At 35.5% G+C, this 12,965-nt stretch overlaps 1 protein-coding gene across 5 annotated transcripts in view; it reads left to right on the forward strand.

Moving 5' to 3' along the window:
• Positions 1–12,965, forward strand: part of PPP2R3A (protein phosphatase 2 regulatory subunit B''alpha) — a 104,629-nt gene that overhangs the window by 86,036 nt on the left and 5,628 nt on the right. Inside the window, exon 14 of one of the 5 annotated variants that reach the window (XR_002827978.1) lies at positions 9,890–10,069. The exons of the other annotated variants lie outside the window; for them this stretch is intronic. The gene's annotated coding sequence lies outside the window, so the exon portion shown is untranslated. The remainder of the gene's footprint in view (positions 1–9,889; positions 10,070–12,965) is intronic. 5 annotated transcript variants of the gene reach the window in all.

Here is a 12,965-nt window from a genome sequence, read left to right on the forward strand (position 1 = left end):
TAAAAAAAGATTTTTAATATTGCCCAGCTGCTGTAGCTCCATGCTTGAGAATCAACCTATGAATCAGGAAGTCACAGTTGGATTCCTGGTCAAGGCACATGTCAGGGTTGTGGGCTTGATACCCAGGGGGCATGCAGGAGGCAGCCAATCAATGATTCTCTCTCATCATTAATGTTTCTATCCCTCTCCCTTCCTCTCTGAAGTTAATAGAGTATATATTTTTTTAAAGATTTAATACTAATCCTTATTAACCTCTTCCAAAAAATTGGACAAGAAGAAATACTCCTAACTCATATTACAAAGCTAACATTTACCCTGGTACCAGAACCAGGCAAAAATAACTCACCCAAAAAAAGAAAATTTCAAGCCAGTAGCTCTAGTTTACATGGATGCAAAAATCCTAAAAATACTAGCAAATTGAATACAATATATTAAAAGGATCATACATCACAATCAAGTGGGGTTCATTCCAGAGATGCAAGGATGGTTCAGCATCCACAGATCAATCAATGTGATATACCACATTAACAGAGTAAAAGATAAAAATCATATGATCCTATCAATGCATGTAGGGAAAATATTTGACAAGATACAACATCCATTTATGATAAAATCATACTCGATTGGGAAAAAAACTGAAAGCTTTTCCTCTAAGATCAGGAGCAAGATAAGGGTGCCCATTCTTACCACTGTTATTAAATATAGTACTGGAAGTCCTAGCCAGAGCAATTAGACAAGAAAAAGAAATAAAAGGCATCCAAACTGGGAATGAAGAAGTAAAACTGTTACTACTTACAGATGACATAATTCTAGATATAGAAAATCTTGAAGAGTCCACCAAAAAGCTATTGGAAGAAATAAGTAAATACAGTCAAGTTGCAGGATACAAACTCATTATACAAAAGTCTGTTGCATAAAGAAAAATGAAGAAAACATAAGAGAGTAGAAAGAGGCCAGAGAAATATGCTATGAGTCTTTATGAGAATGGAGAATATAGATGCTGATAGAATTATATTTCTCTAAGAATGGCTAGAGTTAAAGTATGTTTTAAAAATTTAAGATCAATCACTAAAAGAAAAAAAATAAAATAGAAAAATTCCTAATCATATTTAGAAAAAGATAGTTAATTATTAACTAGTAAAGAAATGAGTAAAGAAAATACAAATTACAATCTTTAAAATCAGGAATGAAAACATTATACAGGTTGGGGGAAAAGTAGATTTATAGTTTATATAGAAAATAATTCAATAATTAATAAATCATACAAGAATAAACTGTTTCACGTACACATGACGACAAACCTACTTTTGACACACCCTGTATTTAGTAAAATCTCTGGGATATGAACAAGGGAAAATATATAACCTGTATACTGAAGTAAATGAACTAGGCTATCCTCTGAAGTTGCATTAAAAAGGATGACAAAACAGAACCAAATAAAGTACATAGAAGGAAGAAGTTAAAAAAACTTTATTTAAACAAAAATAAATTTATTAATTTATACACACGTGCAGCATACTATGTGCCAAGCACTACTCAATATTTTAATTCACTTGGGTGCTCACAAAAAAAAAAAATATTTTGTAGATGCTATTGTCCCCATTTTACAGGTATGAAAACTGGACCACAGATTTGTCAAATCTACCAATATATAAAAGTCGTTTTTAGCCCAAGATTGCAATTGGTTCAGCTTTACAAAAGATCTGTCATTAATAGATTAAAAGAGGGGGGGAAATATGACAAAATTTAATGTATTTTCTAGTTTGGAAAAAATCTTAAAACTAAGCAAACTTAAGAAGTATACCTTCTTAACAGTTAAATGGTATTAATCCTATACCCCAGAAACAACCAGTTAAAAATATAATAGGAAAAAATCCTATTGTAATATTAAGAAAAAATGTGACTTGAAAAATATATATGAAGAAAATATAAAATTTCATCAAAAAATATAAAGACCGTTTGCCATGTTAAAATTAATTTACCAATTTGATATAATCCCCCAAAACATGTGTGGAGCTTGATAAGCTAATTCTAAACTTCACATGGAACAATAAATACATAAGAATAGCAATGAGTTTTGAAAAGAAACAAAGTTATTATGGGGTATGAAAGAGAGTTAGCATATAATTACTATAAAGCCATAGTAATTAAACCCAGTATCATTTCCATGCATAAACAGAAAATATATGCGTAGCAATATAGTCTATAAAGATGGTGTATTAAATGTGTCAAAAGAAGATCAATTAGTCAATAAAAGGTTGGCTCTTTGTGGTGAGGTGAAAAATATACATGTTAAACTAATATCTTCAAGAATATAAATAGACTTTGAAAGCATAAAGGTAATAGGAGAAATTTATAAGGAAATTATAAATTCAAGTATACTAGAATTTATAAATTGCCAAATTTTGCATCACAAAAAAAAGGCAAACAAACTAGGTTGGATCATATAACCAATAGTGATCTTTTATATAACACTTATTCTTCAAAATCAATAGTAATAACATGAATATTGACAAATTCTAAAACAGTCAAAAGACATAAATTTCACTCAGGAAATAAACATAAATATCCCTACTTCATCAACAGTTAAAATATAATGGTCAGATGTAACAGTTTTAACTGTATATGTGCCTAACAACAAAGGCCCAAAACACATGGAACAAAAATTGTCAGACAGTTCAACAATTATAATTGGAAATTTCAACACTCTTTCAGTAATCAATAGAATTAGAGATAATCGAAGACTCAAACATAGTCAACATATTTGATCTAATCAATATGGAGATCAAACATGCAACAAAACAACAGGAAAATATACATGTTCTTCAAGTGCACATGGAACTTCTCTAAGACAGACCATATATTAGATGAGTAAAACAAGGTTCAATAAATTGAAATGGGTTATAGTAATATTTAAAGTATGTTGTTGGACCATAGTAGAAATAAATTAGAAATCAATAACAGGAAGAAATCTGGGAACCCCAAAATTTTTGCAAGTTAAAAATAACACTTCTAAAGACACATGGGTCAAAGCAGAAATCACAGGAAAATTTAAAATTATCTTGAAACAAAATACAAAAATGCATGAGGGTGCAGTTAAAGTAGTGCTTAAAGGAATATTCATGGCTCTGAAAGGTCTAACATCAATAATATAAGCTTCCAACTTAAGAAGCTGGAAAAAGAAAGAGCTAACCAAACTCCAAGTAAGTAGAAAGAAGGAAATATGAAGATCAGAGTAGAAATCCATGAAATAGGAAATAGGAAAACAGTATGAAAGAACTGATAGAACCAAAGGTTGGTTCCTTGGAAAGAATTTTTTTAAAAGATCTTTAACTAGACCAGCGGTTCTCAACATGTGGGTCGCGACCCCTTTGGCGGTCAAACGACCCTTTCCCAGGGGGTCGCCTGAGACCATCCTGCATATCAGATATTTACATTACGATTCATAACAGTAGCAACATTACAGTTATGAAGTAGCAACGAAAATAATTTTATGGTTGGGTCACAACATGAGGAACTGTATTTAAAGGGCCAGAAGGTTGAGAACCACTGAACTAGACCAAGGAAAAAAGAATATATATAGTTAACATCATATTTCTGGTGAAAAACTGAACACTTTGCCTCTAAGATTAGGAACAAGGCAAGGATGTTTCTATTCCTCACCATTTCTACTCAACATTGTAATGAAGTTCCTTTCTTGTGAAGTAAGACAAGAAAGACATTAAAAGTATTCAGATTGGAAAGGAAGAAGTATAACTATTCATAGATTATGTAAACTTTAAGTAGAAAATACTAAGAAATCTACATAAAAGCTACCAGATCTGATAAGTGAGTTTAGCAAGGTCTCAGAATGCAGGCTTAATATTTTAAAAATCAGTTGTGTTTCCATATAGTGCAATGAAAAGTCAAATAGTGAAATTCAAAAAGAATAATTCTGTTCATATTAGCATCCAAACTTAGGGACAAATATAACAAAAGAACTGAAAACTGCAAAACAGTGCTAAGAGAAATTAAAGATGGCCTTAAATAAATAGGATTAGAAAGCTCAGTATTGTTTAAATGTCAGTTCCCCAAAATTGATCTACTGATTTAATCCATTCCCTATCAAAATCCTTGCAGGCTTTTTTTGCAGAAATTGGCAGGCTGGTCCTAAAATTTATATAGAAATGCAAACTTGCCCTAGCCGGTTTGGCTCAGTGGATAGAGCGTCGGTCTGTGGACTGAAGGGTCCCAGGTTCGATTCTGGCCAAGGGCACATGCCTAGGTTGCGGGCTTGATCCCTAGTAGGGGGCATGCAGCAGGCAGCCAATCAATGATTCTCTCTCATCATTGATGTTTCTATCTCTCTATCCCTCTCTCTTCCTCTCTGAAATCAATAAAAATATATTAAAAATAAAAAGAAATGCAAACTACCTAGAACAGCCAAACACTTTTACGTTTTTGTTGTTAATCCTCACCTGAGGATATTTTTTCCATTGCTTTTCAGAGAGAGTGGGAGGGGAGGAAAGCGTAAGAGACATGGATGTGAGAGACATGGACTGGTTGCCTCCTGCATGTGTCCCAACCCGAAACCCAAGTACATGTCCTTGACCAGGAATTGAATCCGAGACCCTTCGGTGCGCCGGCCTACACTAGCCACTGAGCACATGGCCAGGGTGAGCCAAACACTTTTTTAAAAGAACAAAATTGAAGGACTTAGGATGTATGATTTTAAAACTGACTATAAAGCAAACAATCATCACAATTTTATAGCATTATATACACATGTCTAAGTATACACATAGATTGGTGACATACTCTAGAAACAGACCCTGGTATATATGGCCTTTTCAATAACAACACTGAAATAGTTGGATATCCATATGCAAACAAAAAAGAACAATTCATACCTCACACCACATATAAAAATAATTAACCCAAAATGGATAAGAGAACTAAATGTAGTAAGAGCTGAAAAATTCTAACACTTCTCGAGTAAAACATAGCAGAGTTTCTTTGTGACCTTGGATTAGGCAAGAGCGATAAAAAATATCAAAAAATTGGACTTCCTTCAAAATTTAAAACGATTGCTCTTCAAAAGACACCATTAAGAAAATGAAAAGACTGAAAGAAAATATTTCCATAGCATCTTGATGAAGGACTCATATCCAGAATATGTAAAGAACTTTTACAACTCAGTAACAAAGAGACTAATAACCTAATTTTTTTAATGGACAAAAGAGTTGAGTAAAAAGTTAACTAAATTAGAGGTACAAACAGCAAAAAAAGTATATGAAAAATGTAAATTAAAACCTCAATAGCATACACTGCACAGCCACTAAAATAACAAAAATCACTAGTTGGCACAATGATTTGAATCTGGAACCCTCATACATTGGACTGATGGGGATGTAAAATTTATCGCCTCTTGAGGAAAGCTTGGCAGTTTCTTAAAAAATTAAACATACACTTATATGAATCAGAAATTCCACTCCTAGGAATCTACCCAAGAGAAGTGTTCACTCAAAGACTCAGACATATATGTTTAGAGTAGTACTTATAGCCAAAAACTGGAAATAACCCAAATATCCACCAAACTGGTGAACTGATAAACAAAATAGTTTATCCATCTAATGGAAAGTTACTCAGCAGTAAAAAAAAAAAAGAAAAGAAAGAAAAATGCATGAACTCTATAAATAGAACATGTATGAATCTCAGAATAATTAAGCCAAGTGAAAAAAGCTAGACAAGAAGAGTATATTCCATTTTTGTATGATTCCATTTATATAAAATTCTAGAAAATGCAAACATCTATACAGTTGACCCTTGACCAACACAGAGGTTAGGGGCACAACCCCCCCCTCACAGTTGAAAATCCATATACAACTTTTGACTCCCCAAAATCAACTACAGTCATCCTTCATGGGAAATTGGTTCCAGGACATACACACACACACAATCTGCAGGTGCTCAAGTCCCTTATGTAAAATGGCATAGAATATTGTGTACAGTTGGTCCTCCTCCACATCTGTGGTTATTAGAATCCGTGGACACGAAACCCAGGTATATGGAGGGCAACTATATATTTATTGAAAAAAATCTATGTATAAGTGGGCCTGCCCAATTCAAACCCATGTTCAAGGGTTAACAGTAATGACAAAAAATCAGTGATTACCTGTGGTGTAGTGCTCAATGACTATAAAGGGGAATGAGGAAACTTAGGTAAGGAGGAATGGATATTTTCATGATCTTAGTTGTGATGCTTTTAAAGTATATATTAAAGTCAAATTTTATTAACTGTATACTTTAAACATGAACAATTTTGTATGTCAGTTATACCTCAATAAGTAAAAGAACTACTAAGACGTGCAACATGAACGAATCTCTCAAAAATAATATTCTATGTGAAAAATGCCAGGCACTAAAAATTATATATTATACAGTTCCATTTATATGAAATTTCTAGAAAAGGCAAAATTATAGAGCTAGAAAGCAGATCACTGGTTGGCTAGTTCTGGGAATGAGAGTGGATAGTGAATGCAGACAGGAACAAGGGAGAAGACAGGCAGATGGAGGGATGAAAGTGTTCTAATATTGGATTGTGGTAATGGTTGAGCAATTTTAAAAATTTACTAAAACACTTTGAATACGTAAATTGGTGAATTCTATAATATATAAATTTTACTTAAATAAAACTATTTTAAAAACACAAGAGCCAAAAATGTTTAGCTTACTGAATTGGCAGCAGTTTTTTAAAAGATAATATTAATTCAATAACTATTTGCATTGATACTGTATAGTAAGCAGTGTTGGGTAATGATGAACACAGACAGGATTCCTGCCTTAGCAGGGAAAACAGACAGATGCAATTAAAGAGTCTTAACTATTCTCCCATAGAGGAAGCACACTGCAGACACCCTCACTCTCGGCTCACTGTGCAGTAAGACAAGCACTTTCACACACTGCAAATTGGCCCAAGCTCCCTGGAAAGTAATTTGACGATATGTAGCAATAGCCTGAATTTATATCTGTTGACTACCAATTCTAATTCTGGGTGTCTATTGTAAATAATTAGAAATTTGGATAGAAATTATTCATCCAAACAATTGGCATTGGTCACAGGTAATTAAAATTTAAAAATTCAAAGCAACACAAATATACAATAATAGAGTGGTTAAATAAGTCACGGTATCTAACTATCACATTATGCAGACATTTAAATTTTGTGCTTGTACATAAACTTAAATGGAGAAATCACATTTGCAAAATTGTTTGTGATATAACCTCCATAGTAAAAATGTGTTTACCTGTACACGCAAGCTAAAAGGTTCCAAAATATTAATAGTGGTTAACTCTGAGCTGTGGATTGTAAGTATTTTGGCTTTTTATACTGTTTTATAATTTATAAAGTTGATCTAATGAACTTGTATTACTTTAATAAACAGGAAAAAGAAGTTATTCCCCTTTATCTGTTTACATAGGTAATATGTATTCACTGCAGCAGAGTTAGAAAATTGTGATAAAAACTTCACCTTTAGTCTACCACTCAGAGACAGCCTGTCTTATCATTTAGGAGTATATCTTTCTAGACATTTCTATGCAAATAGTAATTTGTTTTACAGAAATGGAATTTATACTACATATTGTTTTGTAATCTGCTTTAAAGGAGGGATAGCCCTAACCGGTTTGGCTCAGTGGATAGAGCGTTGGCCTGTGGACTGAAAGGTCTCAGGTTCAATTCCAGTCAAGGGCATGTACCTTGGTTGCGGGCACATACCCAGTAGGGAGTGTGCAGGAGGCGGCTGATCGATGTTTCTCTCTCATCGAACTCTCTATCCCTCTCCCTTCCTCTCTGTAAAAAATCAATAAAATGTATTTTAATAAATAAATAAATAAAGGAGGGATACAATAGAGATAGCAGGCCTAAACACTTAAAAGTTTATGAGTCTAAAAAAGTGGTTCTCAACCTTCCTAATGCCGCGACCCTTTAATACAGCTCCTCATGTTGTGGTGACCCCCAACCATAAAATTATTTTCGTTGCTACTTCATAACTGTAATTTTGCTACTGTTATGAATCGTAATGTAAATATCTGATATGCAGGATGTATTTTCATTGTTACAAATTGAACATAATTGAAGCATAGTGATTAATCACAAAAACAATATGTAATTATATATGTGTTTTCCGATGGTCTTAGGCGACCCTGTGAAAGGGTCGTTCGATGCCCAAAGAGGTCTCAACCCACAGGTTGAGAACCGGTGGTCTAAAAGGAAGAGAAACTGATGGCAGTTTAAGAGAATAAATAATTGGCACAAGCTAAAGTTTTTTCGAGCTGTGGTAGTGCTCAGAAAAAGTGCCAGTGTGTGGAGAGGGGAGAGGCAAAGCAAAGGGATGCAGACAGAAGTACGGGTGAGGGGTCACGAGAGGAAATGTAGAGACCAGCTGCAGCGAAATTCAACCCGCATATATAAGAGGCTTCTGCTGGCCACCCCTCTTCTCATGTTGTGGGAGATAAGATAAGGCTTACACAGCGCATATGTAGGTGATGAGGTCCCGAGGGGAGAGGAGGAGTCTTACAATAGTCACAGCCTGTAGGATGAGCTCTAGGATGGCAACAGAGGAAAAGGACTGTTTACAGTTGTTAATAGCTGTCTGACATGGTTCAAAAGCAATACCAGAACCAGAATCCCAATGCTATACCACCTAGAGCTTCATCATAAAAGGAATTTACAAGGAAATCAGAGTGAGTCTGCAAAAAGAAATTACCAGACTCAAATATTTAGAAAGGGCATAAGAATGCCAGTCCCATGGAAAGAGCAGAGGCTTAGGAGCCAGACAGATCTGGTTCTACCTACCACTCACCAGCTGGGCAGGTTACCTGACTCCTGAGGCTCAGTTTCAGAAGACACCAGCAACTACCTTACTAGGTGGTTGTGAGACTCTAAGATAATATACATAAACACCTGGCACATAGATACCTGATAAATAGTATCTATTACTACTATTACTGCCCTTGCATGGGAAGAGATGCAATATAACATCATGAATAAGAGCACAGAATTTAGAGGTAGACACCCTCATAAATTCAAATCCTTGACATATCACTTACTAGCTTTGTGATCCCAAGCATCCAAGCCTCAACATCCCCTATATGACAATGAGGATACCACCTGCCATACTAAACTATTTTAAGGATTAAATAAGACAATGTACAGGGTGGGGCAAAAGTAGGTTTTCTGTGTTTCACATACAACTGTAAACCTGCTAGTGCCCCACCCTATTAATTATAATATCTTTATATTATACCCTTAGGGCATAGTGCCTATTTAACCAAACAAAATAAATTACAAACTTCCACTTCCTATGGATCTTGGCCCACACCTGCATAACCCCCGCTGAAACTAGAATTTTTTTTTTTTTAATTGATTTTTTTACAGCGAGGAAAGGGGAGAGGAACAGAGAGTTAGAAAACATCGATGAGAAAGGGAACATCGATCAGCTGCCCTCCTTGCATACCCCCCCACTGGGGATATGCCCGCAACCAAGGCACATGCCCTTGACTGGAATCGAACCCGGGACCTTCCAGTCTGCAGGCTGACGCTCTATCCACCTAGCCAAACCTCAGGGCTGAACTAGAATTTAATCAGCTGTAGCATTAGCATTCCACTACCTACCTTGTTCCTCTCATTCCCAGAGCACAGAACATGGCACATAGTTGGCACAATAAATATCTGTTGCATGAACTGGACTGGACTGAGAGTTAGAGATAATGTATAAAATATAAGTTTCTGGCATACAAATGCTGGGGGGGGGGGGGTAAAGGAGGGAACAGAGCTATTTGTCTTTCCATCAGAACAGGGGCTCCTCCAGGGCAAAGAACCTTTGTTTTATTCATTTTGTGATCCCAGCCCCGGCAGACGGTTAGAGATGTGGAAGAGCCTCAGCAGATGTTTACTGAGTGGCACAGGAGGCAGCAGTAATCCAGCAGCTGCCCTTCTACAAGGAAAACTGCAGGCGTTCTGATGACTTGACCTTCCAAAAACAACTTGAAATTCTCCATCTACTTTACCATCTAACAACAGTCATAGGTAGCCTTGTGCCAAGTGTCTGTACTTCCTAATTCAAGGCTGGTACTTAGGTCATGTCTCCAATAACTAACCTATTAATAACTCCAGATTTCAGTGAGGTGAAAGAGTGCCAAAGGTTTCCATAGGTATGAGAATGCAGGCATTGTGATCATTATATCCAGCACCACAACATGATCACAGCATACAACAGAATTTGTATAAATTCAGCTAAGCTAATGAATGGTCATAGGGGAAACCAGAAAGACAGGGTATCAGTTACATAAATTTTTTCAACTAGATGTATCACCTATATGAAGACAACAGGTTATGACACCAAATTTATCATTAACATTTTTAGGATTTCTACAATAAAAGTAATTAAAAATCATGTAAAACAGGCTAAAGGGTCCTCCAAGTTGCTATCTTAAGAAACTGAGATCTGCAATATCAGAAACAAGCTTTGATTACTTCAGATATTTAGTTGAGTTTTTTACATTACCTTAAAAATACTTTCTCACAAGATATTCTGGTATTTCACCAACAGTTTTACCTTTTATTAACCTAGATTAATGTAATTATTTTTATTCTGAGAGTCTTCATCTGATTAGTAGAGAAGTACAGGTTTGCTGCTGGAAAAAAAATGGAAAATGTAGAAGTTAAAGTCATTCTTGGTTCAGTCATCTAGAGATAACCATTATTTACACTTTGGTATATTTCTTTTTGCCATTTAATGTTACATGTCTTTCCATCAGAACATGGGCTCCTCCAGGGCAAAGAACCTTTGTTTTATTCATTTTGTGATTCCAGCACCTGGCAGACAGTTAGGGATGTGGAAGAGCCTCGCAGATGTGTTTTCATAAACATGACTGTCAGTGCTTCAGGGTACTTTCAAGCAATAACTCACCCATTTCTCCATTATTGGACATTTAGATAGTTTAGAACTGTTTTTTAATTTTTAATGGTGGGTTTTTTCCTTTATATTAAATGTAGACTATATAGAATTACTCTTTGTAAGAATTCCACACTTACTTCCATTAGCACTGGAAAATAAGGCGCTATAGGCAAAGAAGGCCAGCCAAAAACCCACCGGAGCAATCTTCCAGAATGTAGCTAGTGAAAGTCAAGTCTGGAGCAGGGGTTGTGTGGAGCCTGACTGTCCTCAGTGAAGTGGGAGAATTCAGCAGAGGAGCAGGGATACTGGGGGCAGAGGAGGGAGGTGACAGCATTTTATGTGTATATTCGGGCCTGGGAAGAGAAAAAGAAGGAATAACAAATTAATATGCCAAAGTAGAATAGTTCTGAGTCATTTTTTCTTAATGCTCAGTAAACAGCCTTTATGTGGACCTTAAATTATTAATACGATGTTTTCATTTTTTCTGCATTCAACAAATCAAAGCCCAATTTTAATTTATTTCAATAGATATTCACTGGTACCCACTCTAGGCCAGGCAGTGGTTGATAACAGAAATGAATGAAACCCTATCACTTCCTTCAAGTTCATAATTAGATCATATTTAAACTTGTATTTGACTATCTACATCCCAAATAAAAAAAGGAAGACCCTGGGGAACTATAAGAGATCCTCAGCCATCAAAAATGAAGTGATATCAACTTTCTGAGGCAGGAAAATGAGTGGCACACATTAGGAAACTTTAACAACAGTTAAAATAAAAAATCCCCTAGTCATTGAATGGGTCAGCAGGGAAATTCATTAGCCAAATATCTAACTTGCCAAGTATTTCAGCTACTCCACCTTAAATCAGTGGCTGTTTTTAATTTAAAAGTATAAAGGTAAAATTCATCTACTACTATTTCTAAAGCATTAGACTCCATATTAGAGATCTACTTAAAATTTTATTCTATGCTTATAGCTACCGTGTTAGATTTCCTCAGACAAGCCCTAAATCAACTATCCTATCTCTTTGCCCCTGTAAAGAATCAAATCCCAAAATTGGAATCAAACTACAACTCCCAGACAATAACCTGAAACTGCATACAAATCCTTTGTCAGACCACATAAGAGCCGGTCGTTATTTCCGCTCTTTCCAGCTGTTTTAAGTTTGCCCAGAAAATTGCTCATCTGAAAGGGAAAACTTAGAGAAACAGGTTTCTAAATGCAGTCTTATTGCTAGCAAACACACGTATAAACCATTGTTCTCCCTTATGTTAACAATACTATGTTTATACTAAAATACTGAGATGCACTGAATATGACAACTAGGATTTCCAGTGAACTACTTGTGAACCCTATGAATTCTGCTTTATTTTTTTTAACGCTTTACTCATTAAAAATGATTCAATTAACAGAATACTTCATAAAATTACCTTCATTGGAACTCAGAGGAATCCCACTGACCTACCAATAAACCTGAAAGAGGTCATTTAGCAGGAAACTAACTCTCTCCCCCAAGAATTCCTGGGGAGCAGGATAAAGATTAAGGCTCTTCTAGTTCTGACTTTAGTGACTTCAAGATCACCTCTGCCCCTTCACCATTTTATGATTCCAGGCTTCCCCAACAACTTGACATATTTCACAAGAGCATTAGGACATCACAATTCATTCAACAATTCATTTTAAGCCGCTAGTGCCAGGTATTACAGTATAGCCCAAGGATATTGATGAGTTACAAAATGGACACTTTATAGTCCAGTGGGGGAAGACAGCCATTTGATTATACAGTTATGAATGAAACAAATAGGGTGAACCAACAATGGAGAGGGGCTTGCAAGGGTGCTGAGGGAAGAATTTCCTGAGGTGATGAGAACGTTACGAAAGAAACAGTTGTGCAAAAAGCAGGGAGCAAAAATGTCCTAGGCAGAGGGAAAAAATATGTGCAGTGGCTCTGAGACAGGACACAAACAGTGTATTAAGAACACTTTAAAAGGCCAGTGTTGCTGGGGTATAGTGAGCAACAGA

Source organism: Myotis lucifugus, unplaced genomic scaffold (assembly GCF_000147115.1).
Source record: "Myotis lucifugus unplaced genomic scaffold, Myoluc2.0 scaffold_8, whole genome shotgun sequence".
Taxonomy (NCBI): Eukaryota; Metazoa; Chordata; class Mammalia; order Chiroptera; family Vespertilionidae; genus Myotis; species Myotis lucifugus.